Below are 21,232 nucleotides of genomic sequence, written 5' to 3' on the forward strand. Positions count from 1 at the left end.
CAAATCTTAAGCTATCAAATAATTTCAATAGTACTTTATCTTTTCAGAGAATTTTTTTTTAAAAAGGAAATTTCCAAATTCATTTCCTGAAACAAGTGTAATATTGACTCCCAAATCACAAAAACTACATTTAAAAAAGGAAATCATGTTTATTGCAGCACTATTCACAATAGTAAAGTCATGGAATCACCTAAGTGTCCAACAATGGTGGATTGGATAAAGAAAATGTGGTATATAGACACCATGGAATACTACACAGCCATAAAAAAGAAGAAAATTATGTTTTTTGCAGCTACATGGATGCAGCTGGAGGCCATTACTCTAACTGAATTAACGCAGAAACAGGAAATCAAATACTAGATGTTCTCACTTATAAGTGGAAGCTAAACAGTGGGTACCCATGGGCATAAAGATGAAAACAATAGACCCTGGAGGCTACAAAAGGTGGAAGGGAAGAGAGAGGAGTTGATAAACTACCTACTGAGTATTATGTTCACTATTTGGGTGATGGATTCACTAAAAGCCCAAACCCCAGTATCGCCCAATAAACCCATGTAGCAAACCTACACATATATACCCTGAATCTAAAATAAAATATTTCTTTAAAATACTTTGTAAAAGATAAAATTTAATTCAAATAAATAAATAAGAAAATTTTAGGAGCTTCAGTAGCGCAATTGGTTAGTGTGCAGTACTTACAAAACAGGAAGCATTAGACTTATCTCATACATGAATATTGACAAAAAGTCATAGATAAAATGTTAGCAAATAGAATCCAACAACACTTTTAAAAAAAGAATACATCTTGACCAAGGGGGGCTTATTCCAGGAAAGTAAATATGATTCAATATTAGTAATTATTTAATGTAATCTTTCATATTAATAGAACAATAGATAAAAGTCATATGATTATATCAATAGATGACAGAAGAGGTATTTGACAAAATCTAATATTTATTAATGTCTAAGAAAGTGCAATAGAATAAAAACAGAGAAACACTTTTTAAACATGATGTATATGTATGTGTGTGTTTGTATTTTAGCCAAAAGCCAATATCTTATTTAATGGTTCAGGCACGTACTGCGTTCTTAAGTCAAGAAACTCAAAAGCACAAACATATCAGCTCCACTTAAGTTAAATTGCAAACTTAACACAATTCTAATAAAAAGTGCCATCAGTGTTGATTATAAAGTTTATTTAAAAGAATAAAAGCTAGCATAGCCAGAAAAACTCTGCAAAAGAAACAGAAAAAAAGAGTTCTACCAGATATTTTAAAATATTATATAGTCTTTTTTTTACAATAGCATTGCCCATAAATAGATAGGTAGACAGATCAGAAGAGAAATTCCACAGACTACATTTCATATGCAACTTTAAAACGTGTAAAAAGTAGCATCTCATATTAGTAAGTAAAAGAATATAGTTTGAATAAGTGATGTTGGGATATGGGGAAAAAGATTCAATTAATTCATTCTCAAATTATACATTATGATAAATTCTAAATGCATCACAGATTTGATTGAAGAAATAGATGAACCCATGTAGGTATTAGAAGAAGACATTGTTGGAAGTTCTACATTGAGAAGTAATAGAGAAGCTTTTCTAAATTCAGATGTAAAATTTGAGTAGAAAAAATAAGGAAAAAATTAATTACATATTTTAAAGTTTTCATGACAAAAGATACCATAAAACAAAGTAAAAACTCAAAGAATAAACTGGAAAAAAGTTTATAACTTATATCAAAGGGTTACTATATTTAATATATAAAGAACTTTGAACAATAAAGAAGAAAAAGAACAAACTATAGAAAAATGGCGTAAAAAACAATAGTCAATTCATGAAAAAATGCAAATTGCCTTTAGCCATGTGAAAAGATGCACACCATTCTCGTTATAAGAAAAAAGTGTACTATGATTTTACTGATATACAATTCCTCACCTGATAGATTGGTAAAAATGGATTTTTGAAAAACCAAAATAATTACCGAGGCTATGCGAAAAAGGCATTCCCACGTGGTGCTGATTGGAGTGCAAAATGGAACCCACATGGAGAGGAATATGGCAATATCCAGCATAGTGTATGTGTGCTTACTTTTTGGCCCAGCCTTCCTCCTATTTCTAGATATCTCTCCCAAATATATACTAGTAAAAATGTGTTTAGAAGAAGAAAGCACACATAAGGCTATTCATTTTATAACCATTTTTATAAACGTTTTATTTAAAAAATAAAATTATAAACAAAATACAGAAAAATATTGACACCTGTGATAACAAAGAAATGACTCTTAAGGGCAGTTTGTTGTCCTGGGGGAACGACTCTTTTTCTGAGGAGGTTTACTGCATCCTCTAAGTGAAAAGTGGTGTTGACAGACGACTATCTGGGCTCTAGGGATGCTAACTTCGCCTGGATTAGTGATTGTTTTCAGGAATTGTAGTGCGCAGACTGAGTCATGAGTGCATGCTGATATTAATTCAGGAACATAAATTTATGCTAATATGAATGTTTTGTGGACATTTTGAAATCATGCCATATCAGGTGTAATTTTATTTAACATGTTCAACTTATAACTTTATTTCATTTTTTCCATGCCATGAATCCCCTTTCTTATTTACACCAAGAATGACAGAATCGGATTATCAAATAAATACATATTTGCTTTATTTCACAATGCAAACTCAACTATCTCAGAATAGCAATACCAAGATTATCATTAGCAATACGATTTCTTAAAATAGTTTGTAGTTGATGATCTTACTGATGCTCAGATTGTCATACTTTAGCTAATCAGAACGTCCTCAAATTGGCTCTTGAGTTCTTTCGACCTGAAATTAGAAATAATAAGCTTCCTTGCTATCAGGTATGACAAAATATTCAAGCTCACTTTCCACATTTTCTGCCCCAACTCTGCCTGGGGGAACAAAATCATGAGTTTTATAAAGAAATATTATTGTGCAAAGGAGGAGTGTAATATTTAAGGTTCATTTACAGTGGGCATTTGGCATCGACAGAAAAGGTATTTCTATGTATACATTCAACATTTTGCAGCATATTTACATTCAAGTTACATTTCCAAATTCTATGCCAAATACAGTCTAACTCACCATCAAAAATCCCTCAGATATTACTAAAATCCTGTTTATTTGGTAGGAGTGCAGTATTATCTTATTAGAAAATAATTTTATGTTCCTGCTAGATCAACTGTATTTTTACTACTTGAACAAAATTCACTGACATTTTCTTCCCAGTTGAATGCATTAAATCTGTTTAAATCTATGACTGAAAAATCTTTAGAAAACACTAGTTATCAGTTCATTGTTTTTGAAAACATATAAATGAAGAGAACATTAAACCTACCTTTCTTATGTGAGCTTCACCACTAACAGTAGAGGAGGTGGAATTTTCTCTTTATAGAAGTTTTGCATCTAAAACAATCAAGAAATTGTGGAATTAGTAAATGAGGTAGAAATTTCTCTTTATAAAATTATTTTGGCTAAAAAATGATAGAATTAGAACATTTCTATTTTGCAAACCCTAATGAAATGATGGATCTAGACAATTATCATTAACTGTTGTTAGCATCACAAGAAGAAAACAGCAAGTCATTATATGCCTCCTGATAATAGAACCCAGCACTACCTATAAAATAGTATTGCCAAAAACAGTCTTGTCTCTAGATCTATACCTACCAATTTTCAGGAAATGTGAAAGACGGAAATGAGTTCAAAGATACTACAGGGACACAAATAGCAAAATCCAGACTGTGGGAAGCTACAGGACAAATAATCCAGTTTCTTCCATAAATAAATAACAGCGTTTGAAGAGATTAAAAAAGAGATGGAAAGGGAAGAGGATTCTAAAGACTAAAGTAGAGGGATTTATTAACCAGTTAAAATGTTTTATGTGTCCTGATTCAAACAATGATCCTTTTAAAAATTAATACAGGTAAGAGACAATTGTGAATGTGAACAGTAACTATTTGATGATGTTCAATAACTATTATTTACTTTTAAATATGAAATGGTACAGACCTTAAAAATGAGAGAGATACCTCAGTTAAATATTTAAATATGATTTTTAAAAAAATAATACAGGAGTGGGAGTGGAATGGATGAAGTAAGATTTACAATAAATTGATAATTATTGACTTAGAATGATGTGCACATGGGAGTTTGTTATACTATTCTATTTTGTCATATGTCCAAACTATTTTATAATAAATTCCTTAAAAAACTAAGCAATGAGATAAACAGCAGATTAGACCTGGTAAAAGAGTAAATAAATTAATCACATAATAAGGCCAAGAAAATGACTCAATATGTCAAAAACATATGAAGAATGCAATGAAACAAATTAATGTATAGTTTAATAAGAACTTTATGGGAACAAATAAAAGAGAAATAATTACTATTTAAATAACCTATGGGCCGGGTGCAGTGGTTCACAGTTGTAATCCCAGAACTTCAAGAGGTCAAGGCGGGTGGATCGCTTGAGGTCAGGAGTTCGAGACAAGCCTGCCCAAACTGGTGAAACCCTGTCTCTACTAAAAATACAAAAAATTAGCTGGGCATGGTGGCGGGCGCCTGTAATCGCAGCTACTCGGCAGGCTGAGGCACAAGAATCACTTGAGCCCAGGAGGCAGAGGTTGCAGTGAGCCAAGATCGCAGCACTGCACTCCAGCCTGGGCAACAGAGTGAGGACTCAGTCTCAATAAATAAATGAATAAATAAATAACCTAGGATATTTTATCAATAGTTTTCAAGAAACAGTGAAAAACATTTTCAAATTCAGTAATTATAACAAATTTTGGCACACACAATTAGTGTCCTTTCTGACAGGTTAAGTGGATTATTCTGCTAAGAGAAAATCATTTAGGAGATGGCTTAGAGGCTTAAACATTAAGGTCACATTCTTGGCTGGGCACGGTGGCTCACATCTGTAACCCCAACACTTTGGTAGGCAGAGGTGGGCAGATCACCAGGTCAGGAGATCGAGACCATCCTGGCCAACATGATGCAACCCTGTCTCTACTAAAATATAAAAAATTTGCTGGGCATGGTGGTGGGCGCCTGTAGCCCCAGCTACTCAGGAGGCTGAGGCAGGAGAATCTCTTGAACATGGGAGGTGGAGGTTGCAGTGAGCTGAGATCGGGCCACTGCACTCCAGTCTGGTGACAGAGCAAGACTCTGTCTCAAAAAAAAAAAAGAAGACACATTCTTAAAAGGGCTAAGTAGCATGAGAACTCACTGTTGGGTGATAAGAATAAGAAATGGGATAAGAAATGAAATTGGGAAGGAGAGTTGGGGTCACAAAGGAATGCTGCATTCTGCAACCATTCATATTGCTGCCCTCTGGAATGTGTAGTGCAAAACCCATATAACCTTAGTCAATATCCCTGGAGCTAGATTGCAAAGGTTTCATCCAATGCTGTATAAAGCAAGAAAAGAATTTAGTAAAATAATTGATGACCCTAGGAAATTAAAAATGAACTATTTCTTTTCCTTTTTTCTCTCCTTTACCTTCACCTCCAACTATTTCGAGAAGTTTGGCAGTGTTAAGGAGCATGAGGCATTTGCACAGAAGCTCATCCATGGGCTTCAAAAGTTGAGAATGCCTCCTAATGTATACTCTTTAGTCTTCTATATTTTTATTTTTTATAGTTGATAATTTATGCATTCAAATTAAATTCCAAGGATACTTCCTCTGAGATTTTTTGGCAGCATTTTTTTAAATACAGGAATTCCTCTTTTTGTTCTTAAAGCAAATCTGAAATTTGTTTTGTATACTCCAGAAGTAGAAAACGATGAAAGATAAATAATAGTTATTGCATAAAATATTTCTATAGACTTTTCTGAGTTTTAGTTAAAAACAATTTCAGACTTATTTTGAGGTGTAATAGTTCAAAGATAATACAGTGTTAAAATTTTCTGTCATCTGTTACTAAGGCTTCAGCATCATTAAAAATATCACACATATATATATATCACATATATATAAACCACAAGACTAAAATGTCACGTATTTAGTAACAAGAATGTATAGCTTGCAATTTTGCAAACTTTTTGTAAAAATAAAATTTTACAAAAATTATAATAATTTCACTTAGGAGAGCTGTACTGAGGGTTATTTACTGCTATTTTTTCAAATTCTATGAGACAAGAATTTTACTCCTTCCTTATGTGTTGTTAGATCTTTCACAAGACCAGGAATTATTTGTTACTGTTATATGCATGAGTTTCTTATAAATGTCTGTGGTTTTCATGTATATGCCCTCATGTTTTTCCCCTTATCAGGCACACATTCTCTATCTTCTCACACTTACTAAGAGAATGTAATACATCTGAGATCCATTTTCCATACTCTGTGCTTAAAGATCACATACATCACTTAATTCAGGGATTCATAAATTTTTGTGTCATAGGTCACTATGGCAGTTTGGTGAAACCTATGAACTCCTTCTCAGAATATTGTTTTTAGAGTGATAGAATTTATAAGAGTTCAAAAGTTAGCTACTGTTTAGAAACAGAATTATCAAAAACAATTTTTTAAATTAATTTGCAATAAAACATATACATTAAATATTTTAAATATTCTATTTATGAATACCTAAAATAAGATGTAAAGATATGTCTGCAAACAATAGCTGTGGCTGGGTGCGGTGCCTCACGCCTGTAATTCTAGCACTTGGGGAGGCTGAGGCAGGCAGAGCACCTGAGGCTAGGAGTTCGTGACCAGCCTGGCCAACATGGTGAAATCCTGTCTCTACTAAAAATACAAAAATTAGCCAGGCATGGTGGCACTCATCTGTAATCCCAGCTACTCGGGAGGCTGAGGCATGAGAATCACTTGAACATGTGGGAGGCGGAGGTTTCAGTGAGCCAAGATTGTGCCACAGCACTCCAGCCTGGGTGGGAGAGAGGGAGACTCTGTCTAAAAAAAAAAAAAAAAAAAAAAAAAAAAAAAAAATTGTTGTAACTAGTGCAGAACATAACCATTCCAAAGTATCTGTGATAACTAAAACGTGCTTTGAAAGTATTTGTGATTTATATGAGTAACAATGTTCAGACACAACTATTACTATTATTACTTTTCTATATTCATAAAGTAAATGCTATATATATATATAATTATGTTTTTTTTTGTTTTTTTTTTGAGATGGAGTCTCACTCTGTTGCTTAGGCTGGAGGGCAGTGACTTAATCTTTTTTTTTTTTTTTTTGAGACTCAGTTTTGCTGTTGTTGCCCAGGCTGGAGTGCAATGGTGAGATCTCGGCTTACTGCCACCTCCACCTCCCAGTTTCAAGTGATTCTCCTGCCTCAGCCTCCCAAGTTGCTGGGATTATAGGCATGGGATTATAGGTGCCTGCCACCACACCTGGCTAATTTTTGTATTTTTAGTAGGGACTGTGTTTCTCCATGTTGGCCAGCCTGGTCTCCAGCTCCTGGCCTCAAGTGATCTTCCTACCTCTGCCTTTCAGAGTGCTGGGATTACTGGTGTGAGCCACTGCGTTCGGTCATAAATGCTATCTTTCATTTACAGGTTAATGGAACTAAAGATGTAACCCTTTCCCATCTACATATATAGGCCCCTGAATTATATTGCTCCATAATCCCAGATTTTAAAACTCTGAGTCACCGGGGTACAAAACATATTATTTAATTCTATATTACTATAAAATATCAGAAAAGAAAAAGGAAATTAATTCTACTTTCAAAAAGGTCCACCAGGAGATGGAAACAAAAAAATTCATGAAAGCTAGGGAAAACAAAAATGAAAAGAAACAAATATAAAAAGCTAAACAGGGAAAACCCTATATCAGATCATATTAACTTGAAACAAAGAACCACCTGTTGTTTCCTATTTTTGTATTGCTTAACACATTTTTACCTGAATAGGACACTAGCTTCATTTTCTGATTCATGTGCAAATTACTTCAATTCTCCGGGCAACACTACCTCAACTATACTTTGAAGCCCAAAATATTTTCCTCATTTCCATCCACTTGTTTAAAGTCTGAAGTTAAGATTTTATTTCTGTTTTCTTTTTTTGAGACAGAATCTTGCTCTATCGCCCAGGCTGGAGTGCAGTGGCAAAATCTCAGCTCACTGCAACCTCCACATCCTGGGTTCTAGCGATTCTCCTGCCTCAGCCTACCGAGTAGCTGGAACTCCTGATCTCAAGTGATCTGCCTGCCTCAGCCTTCCAAAGTGCTGGGATTACAGGCATGAGCTACCACGCCCTGACTTTTTTCTGGAAAAATAGTATCTACTCTCTGAATGACTCTTTAACATTAGAAGATATTGACGGCCGGGCGCTGTGGCTCATGCCCTTAATCCCAGCACTTTGGGAGGCCGAGGCAGGCAGATCATCTGAGGTTGGGAGTTTGAGACCAGCATGACCAATGTGGTGAAACACCATCTCTACTAAAAATATAAAATTTGCTGGGCGTGGTGGCACATGCCTGTGATCTTAGCTACTTGAGGGCTGAGGCAGGAGAATCACTTGAGCCCAGGAGGCGGAGGTTGCAGTTAGCCAAGATTGCACCATTACACTCTAGCATGGGCCACAAGAGCGAAACTCCATCTCAAAAAAAAAAAAAATTCATGATTAGCCGAGAATTTTTCTAAATAATGGTTTCTCTCACTCCTTCACACAACACTAAAAATGTCATGCAAATAATAATAGTGCTCTGTATTTGAATTTAATTACTATTAAACATTTGTACAACTCTTATTGCTTTAATTCTCCCATTTAATATTTTAGGTCAGTAAAGCAAGAAATGCTATTGTGTTAGGGTTCCAACAAGAAATAGGTGTCACCTTTGAAACAGGAAAATTTGAGGAGGGTTTATTCAAAGGAAGACTATTTACAAAACTCTGGGTACAGGTAGATTATAACGGAGGGCACAGCAGCCCATGGTGGCCTGAAAAGATCAGAAAGGAAGAGGTTTCCAAAAGTCAGAGAGTCACAGAGTTTCAGATGCCTTGAGAAAAGTAGTGACTTGGCTGGGTGCGGTGGCTCATGCCTTTAATCTCAGCACTTTGGGAGGCCGAGGCAGGTGGATCACCTGAGGTCGGGAGTTCAAGACCAGCCTGGCCAGCAAAGTGAAACCCCATCTCTACTAAAAATATAAAAATTAGTCAGGTGTGGTGGCACATGCCTGTAATCCCAGCTCCTTGGGAAGCTGAGGCAGGAGAATCGCTTGAGCCCGGGAGGCAGAGGTTGCAGTGAGCCAAGATCGCGCCATTGCACTCCAGCCTGGGCAACAGAGTGAGACGCCATCTCAAAAAAAAAAAAAAAGAAAAAGAAAAAGATAGAAAGAAAGAAAGAAAGAAAGAAAAGTAGTGACTTTTGTTCAGGAGCATACCTCCCTGGAAGAAGTCTTGCAAGGAGTGGCCAGGAGAAAATTATTCTGACCTCTCTCCTCCTCTTCCTCTATTCTGTCTTCCCCAAATTGTCTATTGCTTGATCCACACCAAAGCCAGAGGGCACAGGAACATTTATGTGTTCCAAAAAGGTCAGCCTCCTAGGACTGAAAGTAGGGTGAGAAAAGACAGCGTATATCTGAGAGCAGAGGGAAGACAGCCAGCAAAATTATACACATTCTGTAGATTTAGGTCAAGAAACACTTTGCTCCAGAATATTGTTATGATAACAACTTATTGAAAGAGAAAAACTCCATAGGTCATAATCAGAAAAACAGCTTTTCCTCCCATCCCATACATTCCAACCCGCTCAGTGGGAGTTGTTGTTCCCTACCCCTTGAATAAACCCAAAGGCAGGTATTAATGGCTCTACTGATCACATTGAAATAATAAGAATCCCTATGGTTACTTGTACTAGAAAAATAACCATATAACAGTAATTCAAATAACCATTCTTCTATGTGACCCCAAACCATGAATATTAATAAAGCTTCTCTTTTTCCTAGCTTGGACCCCATTCATCCTGGAAGGCTTCAGTGGGAAGGAGCTTGTGGCCAGTTTATATTCACAATCTCCCCTACCACAGTAGGCTGCCTTTTGTCTCCTCCAGAACTGGGGATGGAGATGCATGCAGAGAAGTAAAACAAAGTCTTACTTGACATAATATCATGACCTGTCTTCGTGCCCTCATGGTTTTGGTGAATGCTCAAAGCTGACTCATTTTGGAATGTTTTGGGGAGTCACATAACCCCCAGTGCGAATAGTAACATAGACGTCCTTACCTCCAGTAATACTCTTCTTCTGGCAGATCTGTTATGCCCCTCATCCTCATCCTATTCTCTCATCTTCTGCATGTGACACCACCATCAGCATCCTGCTGAGTTTGCTTCACCCATCAGCCCTGACAGAAAGCCCTTGGGGCAAGATCCCTTTTATAATTGACCCAGGCTGACTCTCTCCACATGCTCTACATCTGCCCACAGAAAACCCACATCCTTGACTCTGATTACTGAAAGTGAAGCTGTTCTTGGTGCAGTCATCTCTTCAGTCTGGTATCAAGCCAGTTCTCACAGCTTCTTGCCCTTTAGATTTCATAGACGCTATTTTATTAGGTTCATCATGCTTCAATGGGCATATTTTAAACTCGAAGTGTTTTTCTCAAAGCCTTTTCCCTAGATGAAGGAAGAAGGGAAATGCCATTGTTTTTCAATAACTTGCTCCCAAGAAATTCTCCCTTCCTGAGCTATTCCATGTGAATCCTTTTATTGGATTGAAGTTGGAAAAAATTAAGTTTGTAGCAACCTCCTTTGGAAGTACTACATAAGTCTAGCACCTCACTTTGGAATGCAAAACGAAATACTTCCCACATACTTTCTCTCTTTCTGTCTCTTTTTTACTCAGCCTTTTAAAGCCACAGCCAAAACCTGAGATAGAAAGCATCCCATTTTAATATTCTGGTACATTCTTTTTTAAAAATCTCTATCACACACTAAGAAGGAGATATTGTTACCAGAAAGGGGTCCCGAACCAGACCCCAAGAGAGGGTTCTTGGATCTCACACAAGAGAGAATTTGAGGCGAGTCCACAGAGTAAAGTGAAAGCAATTTTATTACAGAAATAAAGAAACAAAAAAATGCCTACTCCATAGACATAGTAGGGCCCAAAAGCAAGAGGAGGAATGCGTCCACTTTAGGTATAACGCTTGTTTATATGTAAGATAATAAAGCAAAAAAAAAAAAAATTCCTTGGGGAGATGTGCGCTACTACAAGGGCTTGTGACAAAGGATTGTTAATCTTTGTATAACTACTGTCTTCCACAATAATTTATATCATTATCTTTAAAGTGAAACTTACTCTTAAACTAAGAATACTTTTGTTCTGAAGATATCGTGACATCAGGATATTTTCTGGGCCTGCTAAGTCCTGGATCTCTTCCATAAACATTATTAACTTGTTTTCTTAACTCTAAACATCCTCTGACTAAAATGCCTAACCTTCTGGGAGTGCAGTCCAGCAAGTCTTAGCCTCTTTTTACCCAGCCCCTATTCAAGATGGAGTCACTCTGGTTCAAATGCCTCTGACATTAGGATCCACATTTTATTATGTTTTCAGAGAGAGAAGATGATTTCCCTGAGATTACGTTGATATAAATGACATGCCAGATTAACTCCAAGGCCATGACTTTCCACTTAATTTCTTTGCAGAAAGTAGCTTTCTGCAAAGCTACTAGAGCAAGCAGGAGGGGAAAAATGGCAGGGAGGGCAGGCAGTGAGGCAGATGCTTACATTCTTGTGAGGCTCTGATTAGCCTAAGTAAATCTAGGTTTTACATGTGAAATGAGGATGTAGAGGGAAAAGTCAATTATGCGTTGCCTCAAGCGACCTTCTACAAAGAAATTAAAGCTCTGTGTGAATAAGATATTTGTCAAAGGCCAGAAAGAGTTAGAATATATGCATTAAATGAATACTTTTAGAATTACTTTTAGAATCCATGATATATGGATTTCTATCCTAATGGGACTGCAGCTATCTCAATTCTTGCCTCCTCAGAAGACTTTGACTGAGGGGCATAAAGCAGAAGAAGAGAGCTAGGCAAGTTTTAGAGTAAGGGAGGAAGTTTATTAAAAAGCTTTAGAGCAGGAATGAAAAGTAAAGTACACTTGGAAGAAGGCCAAGCAGGCATCTTGGAGGTCAAGTGCCCCATTTGACCTTGGCCTTAGGGTATTATATGCTGGCCTACTTCCGGCACCTGGCGTCCTTCTTTCAGTGGAATGCCCCTAGAAGGTCACGTACCAGTTAAACGCCAACATTTGACCTCTTAAAGCACATGCTTGAGCAAACTCGCCCAACACCTAAGATCTTATCAGGAAGCTGCCAATCACCAGCTTCAGATATTTCTGATCTATAGAGAAACTGCCTTTCCCTGGTGCTGGCTGTGACCAATTATTATTTTAGAGAGGCAGTGTGACAAATGCCTGACCGTCACCTATGGTCACCTGACTTTCCTGGTGGGGTGTGGGGGCCCTCTTCTGCCCCGTTCCTGTTCATGCCCCAGTACAACTCTATGCACTGTAACAATAGGTTCAGGCTAAAGTTGAGAATAGCAATGCCAGATTCAATTTGTCAGATATGATTGCCCTTCTTGACAAAAATCTCAAAGATTAAGGTAAAAATTCTAACATTTTATTTTCTTTCTAATTTGTTGTGAGAAATGCCACAGAACTGAGCCAATCGCGGCATCTCAAGGTTTATGCTTTTCTTTTTTAGCTCTTATTTGGTCATCTCCAGAGGACGTAGTTGAAAATGAGCTCCATTTCAGGTGTGGAGCTTTCTTGTATGAGATCCAAGCACCCGTGACCTGCGCTTTTTCCAAAAGGTGTTTTCAAGGGGAAAGAGCACGCAGGAGGGGGAAAAAGGCAGGAAGGGCAGGCAGTGAGGCAGATGCTTCCATTCTTGTAAAGCTCTGATTAGCCTCAGTAAATTTACATTTTACATGTGACAAGAGGAAGTAGAGGGAAAAGTCAATTATGCATTCTCTCATGCTCAGTAAATCTACAGTTTACGTAAGATAAAGTAAACATGTGAAAAGAGGGAGTAGAGGAACTGAGGCTGTGATACGGGGTTGTGGAATTATAGCTATCAGTTTAGAAACAAAAGGAAGGCAGTAGTATTGACTCAGTTCCCGATCCTAACTTTCCCTTTGGCGTAGTGATTTGAGGAGATTCCATGTTCTTTCACTAGAGTGTGCCGCCCTTTTAAGTGCTGCCTTCGTACACAGTGGGAAATGCCATTGAGCATGATGATCTCGGGCCCTTGTTGCCAGTGGCTGTTCTTTCCTGCAGCCTTCTTAGCTCAGCTCAAGACCACAGGATGAGACAGTCCTTTTACCTTTTCTCCCAACCCAATTTATGTATGGAGCTTTAAAACTTTCTCCCAAAAGGGATAATACTCGATTCCATATATAGGCTTTGCAATGTATATTACACACCCTAACCCCCAAAAGAACATTCTACAGGATATTTTTGTATAAATCCACTTGCCGAACAGAAGTTTTAAAAGTGTCATTAGCTCCTCAAGCTTCATGAGCCAAGCAAATGGAGCTCTTCTCTGCCTTGTACAGTAAACTCTATATTACCCGTGGAGGGTGTCCAGGTTCTCGGCGTCTTGAACAAAGAATTGAACAAAACACACAAACAAAACAAGGAAAGGATGAACAAGGAAAGAATGAAGTGACAAATGCAGAAATTTATTGAAAATGAAAGTACACTCCATAGTGTGGGAGCAGGCCTGAGCAAAGGGGCTCAAGGGCCCCGTTATAGAATTTTGAGGGGTTTTAAATACCCTCTAAAGGATTCCACTGGTTACTTGGTGTACGCCCTGTGTAAATGAACGGATGAAATAAAGTTACAAAGTCACATACTGGGCATGACCTATGGAGAGGATATTTTCTGTCATAGCTGAAGTGTGAATCTGGCTTATGTTCCCTGCCTCCAGACCCTATTTTCCTGCTTCATCTACAGCCACTTCCAAATTAAACATGCCAATACAGTCACTTAAATCTCATTATGTGATTCCAGTACTCATGGTTTCTTTCTGAATGCCTGTCCATGTGGCCAATTCCTTGAGATAATACATCAGAAGCTGATATTATGCCTAGTCAGCACCATCATCATAAATTGAGCAAAATCGGTTGAAAAGTGAATTATCACTTTTGAGACAGGATCCCAGAAGTCAAAAGTAAACTTTCTGCTAAGTGAATTAGCACTTTCTTCTGTTATTCAAAACTACCCCATTTATTAAGTGGTAACCAATTGTTTCTGTCCTCTATGTGAAGGAACTCCTGTTAGGAAAAAAATTGGCTTTTGCTCAGCCTTTTATTCACTGCTTCCCAGGGAAGGAATGGCCACTTCTCTGATTGGTCAGTTTGGGAGGAGTAGTTGAGCCTGTTCAGGTTATCGGCTCGCTTCCTCTTTTTATTGGAAAACAGTGACTAGTTATAAAAGTCTGTCTAATACAGGGAGAAAACAACAGGAAGCCCTATGAAATTCAGATGTAAAGACACTTTATGTTCAGCTTGATCAGCAATAAAAATGACATTTTGTTTACTATACATTGATCACTCATATTTTATTTCTCTACTGTTTCTGAATGTGGACTTGAAAAAAAAAGCCATTATGTTTTGGTTCCTTAAAACCATATCACTATTCAGATTTAATGTGCTCCTTCATCCTATCATTCTGGAATTTGAATTTAAATTTTAACATGGTTTTGTACACTTTGATTATTTTCCTTCTCATCCTTCACAGGTTCTTGCCAAGTCCTTCAGCTTGGTCTGTTCTCACATGTCAGTCCTTCCAAGGTTGTGTATAGTGATATCTATCCTAATGTAAACATTTTAGTTTTGCATTTTAATTTTAAATTGCAGTAACCAAGATTGCAAGATTCATGGATGATCATTTATTTTTTCTACATGCTCCTTAAGTTTTTCCTAAGTTTTCTAAGTTTTCTCTAGAACCCCCAAATTGGGTGTGGTCTCTTCTCTCATGGAATCTCAGAGCACTGTGAATCTCATGGTATTAGATATCTATTGCTATGCAACAATTACCTAAAATTGACAGCAATAAACATTTTTGTTCTCACACACTTTTTGTGCATCGGAAATCCAGGAAAAGCTTGACTCATTTTTTTCCAGCTCAGGGTCTCTCTCAAGGTTACAGTGAAAATGTTGGCCAGGGCTTCAGTTATCTGAAAGTTATACTGAGGCTGGAGTATGCACTTCCAAAATGGCCCACTCACTTGGCTGAAGGCAGAAAGTCTCTGTTCCTCACTGGCTGTTGGCAAGAGGCCTTAATTCTTTGCCACGTAAACCTCTCTAAAGGGTTGTTAGCATGCACTTAGGAAATGGCAGCCAGCTGCCCCCAGAATAAGTGATCCAACAAAGTGAGGCAGAAGCTGCAATAGCTTTCATTACTTCCAACAGTGTCATTGCCACAATAGTCTATTGATTAGAGAAGTCAGCCCTATTCAATGTGGAAGGAGACTACATAATGGTACAATTATTGGGGTCCACCTTGGATCCTGGCTAGTACAATCATGTAAGGTTTATACTATAATAATTAACTTCCCTGTTTTACTAATCTAAATTACTGAACTATTTGAAAGAACATTCTTTTTTAGCTATTTCTGTTTTCCCTTATTTTGGATAGAATTCAATGTTGGTGGAGCTCTGTGCCTTTCCTTTTTTTTTTTTTTTTTTGAGATGGAGCCTTGCTCTGTTGCCCAGGCTGGAGTGCAGTGGCACGATCTCGGCTTACTGCAAGCTCCGCCTCCCGGGTTCACGCCATTCTCCTGGCTTAGCCTACCTACCGAGTAGATGGGAATACAGGCGCCCGCCAGCGCGCCCGGCTAATTTTTTTTGTATTTTTAGTAGAGACGGGGTTTCACTATGTTAGCCAGGATGGTCTCGATCTCCTGACCTCGTGATCCACCCGCCTCAGCCTCCCAAAGTGCTGGGATTACAGGCGTGAGCCACCGCGCCTGGCCAGCTCTGTGCCTTTCTTAAAGGAGGACTAGCATTTTAGTGCCCCTTTAAGTTGTAGTAGTGAAATCAGACTATTGATTTTAAGGAACATTTTCCACACACTGATTCCAAGTTTCTTTCCTTGGAACTCGAAACCATAAGCAGGATCATTAAAAGTTGTTGTATCCAACAAATGGAAGGAAAAAAAGTTTTAATGACACTTGAAACACCTATGAAGAACAATTAAACAACATTTAGACATGGAAATTTTAAATGAAGTACTAGTCTGTAACATAAGCCTTACAAGTTTTAAAGGCATAGTTATCATACAAAACATGTTCTCAAACTACAATGTGATTAAATAAATAACAGAAAGATAACCAAAAAGAAGGTGCAATTCTCAACTCATTTAATGAGAATAACGTTATCTAAACACCAAAACCACATATGGAGAGAACAAGAAAAGAAAATTGTAGGACAGCCTCATTAATGACTACAGATAGAAAATTCCTACCAAAAAAAATAGCAAAACAAATCCAGCAATGTATTTAAAAAAAAATACCATTATCATGTTGTTTATCACAAAAATACAATATGAGCTTAATTTACTTTGAAAATCAATTAATGGAGTTAAATATATAAATTAAAGATATAAATCACATCATCTCTATAGATTCAGAAAAAGCATTCAATAAAGCTAAACCCCCACCTATGTTTGAAATCACTAGTAAATTAATAATGGAAGGAAACTTCTTTTAACCAAGTAAGGGACACCATTAAAAAATGCCTACAACATATATTCTGAAATGATGCCACTTACAACAACAAAAAGGTCTTTTGGAGAAAATTTTAACAATTTATTTGAAGACGTTAAAAACACTCTAAATAAACGATCTTGGATAGTAAGACTCAATATCATAAAGATTTCAATTCTTCCCTAAATGAGTTATACCTGGATTCAATACAATTCTAGTCAGAACAGCAATAGGATTTCTATGGAACTTGACAAGCTGAATCTAAAATTTCTGAATCATTAGGCATGAATATAGATTTTTTTAAAAAGAAACACGATTTTTACTCACCCCATAAATACAAATTAAATTTTTTCTTGTTTATTTTGTTTTGAGACGCGGTCTCGCTATATTGCTCAATCTGATCGGAACTCCTGGACTCAAGGGGTATTCCCTCCTCAGTCTCCCAAGTAGCTGGTCGTACAGATACGAGCCACTGCGCCTTGCAAAAATTAATTTCAACGTATTAAAAACTGAAATGTAAAAGGCAAAACTACAAAAATATTTTATGACATAGGAAAATATCTTCATAATATTAGGGTAGAGGTGATTTATTACATGAGATGCAAAAATATTGATGTTTTAAAACCACATCAAGGATTTTGAAAAAAATCACAATAAAGAAGATGAATCACAGATGGGAGAAGATATTTGAAATTTATAATTCTTAAAGTCTAATATTCAGAGTATTCAAAGCCTTCCTACAGATAAATGTTTAAAAGAAAAAAAACAATAGAAAAACAGGCAGCAGATTCAAACAGGCACTTTCAAAAGAAGAAATCCAAGTGGCCAATAAACAAATGAAAAGCTGAGCAACATCATTAGTATGCAGGGAAAGTAAATTAAAACCACAGTGAGATATGATTACCAAAGCATTAGGCTGGCAAAATTAAAAATCCCACAATACAAGGATTAGCATAAATTTGAAATAATAGGAACTATCATACACTGCTCTTGAGTTCGTAAATTTGTACAATAACTTTGGAAAATAATATGACACTATGTAATAAAATTAAGTATAAGCATAGCTGTCAATTATACTACTGGCAATATACTGTAGAGGAATCCTTACATGAACACCAAAGGCAGGTACAGCTGAACAGTACATAACAACAACAAATAGAGGAAATACCTCAAATTTCCATGTACAGTAGGATGGATAAACAAATGGTTGTGTATTCATACAATGAAATATTATACAGCAGTAAAATAAAGGAACTACAGTTCCACATGTCAGCTTGGAGAAATCTCAAAACACATAATATTTGCTGAAAGAAGTGGAGAAAAATTCATATATAATTTTTGTCCCAGCTTGATGCAGCTATGATTGACAATATAAATTGTATATATTTAGGGTGTACAGCATGTTTTGATATATGTACACATTGTGAAATGATACCACACTCACATATCTATCACCTGACAGCTACTGTTTTATGTTTTTTGTTTTGGTGAGAACACTTGAGATCTGCTTTTAGCAAATTTCAAGTATACATTATTATTAACATCATTAATAACATAATAATTAATATTAACATTATTTACATGTTAATATCAACATTATTAACTATAGTCGCAATGCTGTACATTGTTTTTCGTACTCAATTCCTTTTAAGTAAAATTCTGGAACTGTCAAGAAAACAACAGATTTTTGAAGAATACATATAGATTCTAAGATTATGAAGAAAATCAAGGGAATTATTAGACCAAAATTTAGTCTATAGATTACTCTGGGACTGAGCCATGAGACAGCTGCAGTTTGGGAGAAGGAAAACCAGAATTTCTAAAGTAGTGGTAATGCCTTATTTCCTATGCTGGGGGCTGGGAATAGGGCTGTTCATTTTTACTCTCTTTAAATTGAGCATAGACAAATGTATAGGTTCTGTATGTGTGAAGTGATTCTCAACAAAAAGTTTAAAAACATTTTTCCACCTGCTGTTTTTTAGAATGTAAAATATCTTTAGAAATGGAGTTATCCAAGATTATAAATGTTAAAGAAAATCCTGTTTCACATAGGAAGTTTAGATTTTCGTGTGAAAATTAAAGTTTCATTTAAAATAAACAATCTAATCATTGTCATTATATTAGTTTGATAAATATTCTATATCCTTAAACTACTTTACTTACAAAATATTTCAGAATGGAAAACGTGGGTTGTTTTAAATGCATATATCATATAAGCCATGTCATACCATTATTTTGTCACAAGAGGGACTAGATAGTCAAAAAGTACAGCTTTACCTTTTGGTTTTAAGATTATATTTTCTATCTAACGTTAAGTTTTTCATACACTACATTCATGCCAGTAATGCATTTTAGAATGTAGCACCATTATATATATGTTATAAATATAATATAAATAAATTTATATTTCATATATTATATATATATTTCATATCAACAAAAATATTAAAATAACTACTAGCTTGCTGTTTCACCTCTGATGGATATAGATTGTATAGAAAGTATTTAACCAGGCTATTATGGTTTCTGATTATGTGCTTTATGAAAATTATTTTTATTTTGTATTAGTACTAAAAATTTTAAAATGAATTGATTTATATATATATGTTTTATTTATTTTTATTTGATTTCCAGATATCTGTAAGCATTTGCAACCAATCCCCAATTTGATAAGATGAATCAAAGTAATTATGAATCTGTTGCTAGGGTAAAACCATGAGTTACTATTTTATCCACTTGACCAGTAGTTTTCACTTAAACTCTGCTCTGAGGAGCCTACGGTGTTTCTGGAAGGTCTGTCAGGGGCCACTATATATTGTGTAGGAGGGATACTTTTTTACTGGGACAATTCTTTACTTAACTTTTCAGATATTGCTCTCTTTTATAAAGCTTTTATCTATAGAAATAACTACAAATTGAAAACAACTGGACTAGACTGGTAGGAAAAATTAGTATCAGTTGAAATGTATGAAATGTTTTTACATGTGTTACCTGAGTAGTATCCCCAATGCAGAGGACAACACATAACACATGGTTAAGTCCGTGTAATACATGGTAATGCACGAAACAATCAAATATCACTTAACAAATAAGTTTGTTAAGTGAATAAACAGCTCCAGAAGATGGGCATAGCAATTATTATCTGAATTTTATTAAAAAGGAAAGAGTAGCTTAGAATAAAAGACTTGCAGAGGGTCATACTATCAGTAAATAAATCAAGTAGAACCCAAATCCTCCATCTCCTGGTTTCTAATACATTTTGGATCAAATCTGGGGGAAAGGAGGTGAGGAGAGAATGGGGGAAAAGGAAAGAAAGGAAGTAAAACAGAATTTATTTTGCTTTCCACTATACCGCAGCTGCCTGTTATTTGATTGAGCAGGGAAAGGTCAACCGTAGTAAAGCAAAAAAAAAAACACATTTTCACTTATTTACCTTCATTTTTGAGAAAATAAATTTTGGTAGGAGAGACCAAAGAATGTTCTGTTTTAATTATACTTATCTCAAAAAGAGTAAAAGGGGCCGGGCACGGTGGCTCACACCTGTAATCCCAGGACTTTGGGAGGCCGAGGCAGTTGGATCGCCTGAGGTCAGGAGTTCAAGACCAGCCTGGCCAACATAGTGAAACCCTGTCTCTACTAAACGAACAAAAAATCAGCTGGGCGTGGTGGTGGGCGCCTGTAATCCCAGCTACTCGGGAGGCTGAGGCAGGAGAATTGCTTGAACCTGGGAGGCAGAGGTTGCCGTGAACCGAGATTGCGCCATTGCCCTCCAGCCTAGGCGATAAGAGTGAAACTCTGTCTCAAAAAAAAAAAGAGTAAACATATTATTTTTTCCTGACAACATCTATTTCTAAAGGGAGTTTGGGGAATCAGTGCAGGTATCACGTGACTGCTTTCCCCAGCTGCTATTTCCTTCCCTTTCTTGCGAGTCCTTCAAACATCTGGGAGGGTTGGTTTTTCACTTCCTCTCATTCACGTTGCTGGCAGAATTCAGTTCCTTACAGTGGCAGGACCAAGATCCCCATTTGCTTTCAAGAACTAGTAGGCCGGGTGTGGTGGCTCACGCCAGTAATCCCAGAACTTTGGAAGGCCAAGGTGGGTGGATTGCCTGAGGTCAGGAGTTTGAGACCAGCCTGGCCAACATGATGAAACCCTGTCTCTGCTAAAAATACAAAAATTACCCAGGCATGGTGGCACCACCTGTAATCCCAGCTACTCAAGAGGCTGAGGCAGGAGAATTGCTTGAGCCCAGGAGGTGAAGGTTGCAGAAGCCAAGATGGTGCCACTGCACTCCAGCCTGGGTGACAGAGCGAGACCCTGTCTCAAAAAAAAAAAAAAAAAAGAAAGAAAGAAAAGAAGAAGGGGAAGGGAAAGGTAAAGGGGAAGGGGAAGAGGAAGAGGAAGATGAAAAGGAAGAAGAAAAGGAAGACGAAGAAGAAGGAGAAGGAGGAGGAGAAGAAGGAGAAGAACTAGAGGCAACAGCATTCCTTGATTCATTATCTAAGCCTTGACTCATGGCTCCATTCAAAGCCAGC

General features: G+C 36.7%; 1 protein-coding gene and 2 long non-coding RNA genes across 3 annotated transcripts in view; 1 reads left to right on the forward strand and 2 right to left on the reverse strand.

Annotated features, from left to right (window-relative positions):
* OSTN (osteocrin) overlaps window positions 1-21,232 on the forward strand; it is a 72,167-nt gene that overhangs the window by 32,150 nt on the left and 18,785 nt on the right. The gene's annotated exons all lie outside the window — the stretch shown is intronic.
* The window catches only part of LOC134739211 (uncharacterized), a 31,002-nt gene that overhangs the window by 1,370 nt on the left and 8,400 nt on the right, over window positions 1-21,232 (reverse strand). Inside the window, exon 3 of the long non-coding RNA XR_010125803.1 lies at window positions 17,025-17,175. This is a non-coding gene — a long non-coding RNA (uncharacterized LOC134739211). The remainder of the gene's footprint in view (window positions 1-17,024; window positions 17,176-21,232) is intronic.
* On the reverse strand, window positions 2,635-10,508 carry LOC129033561 (uncharacterized). The gene is made up of 3 exons (XR_008501613.2): window positions 10,206-10,508; window positions 3,356-3,423; window positions 2,635-2,823 (listed from the first exon to the last, which is right to left on the reverse strand). It is a non-coding gene; the product is annotated as an uncharacterized LOC129033561 (long non-coding RNA).

This window comes from Pongo pygmaeus, chromosome 2 (genome assembly GCF_028885625.2).
Source record: "Pongo pygmaeus isolate AG05252 chromosome 2, NHGRI_mPonPyg2-v2.0_pri, whole genome shotgun sequence".
Lineage (NCBI taxonomy): Eukaryota > Metazoa > Chordata > Mammalia > Primates > Hominidae > Pongo > Pongo pygmaeus.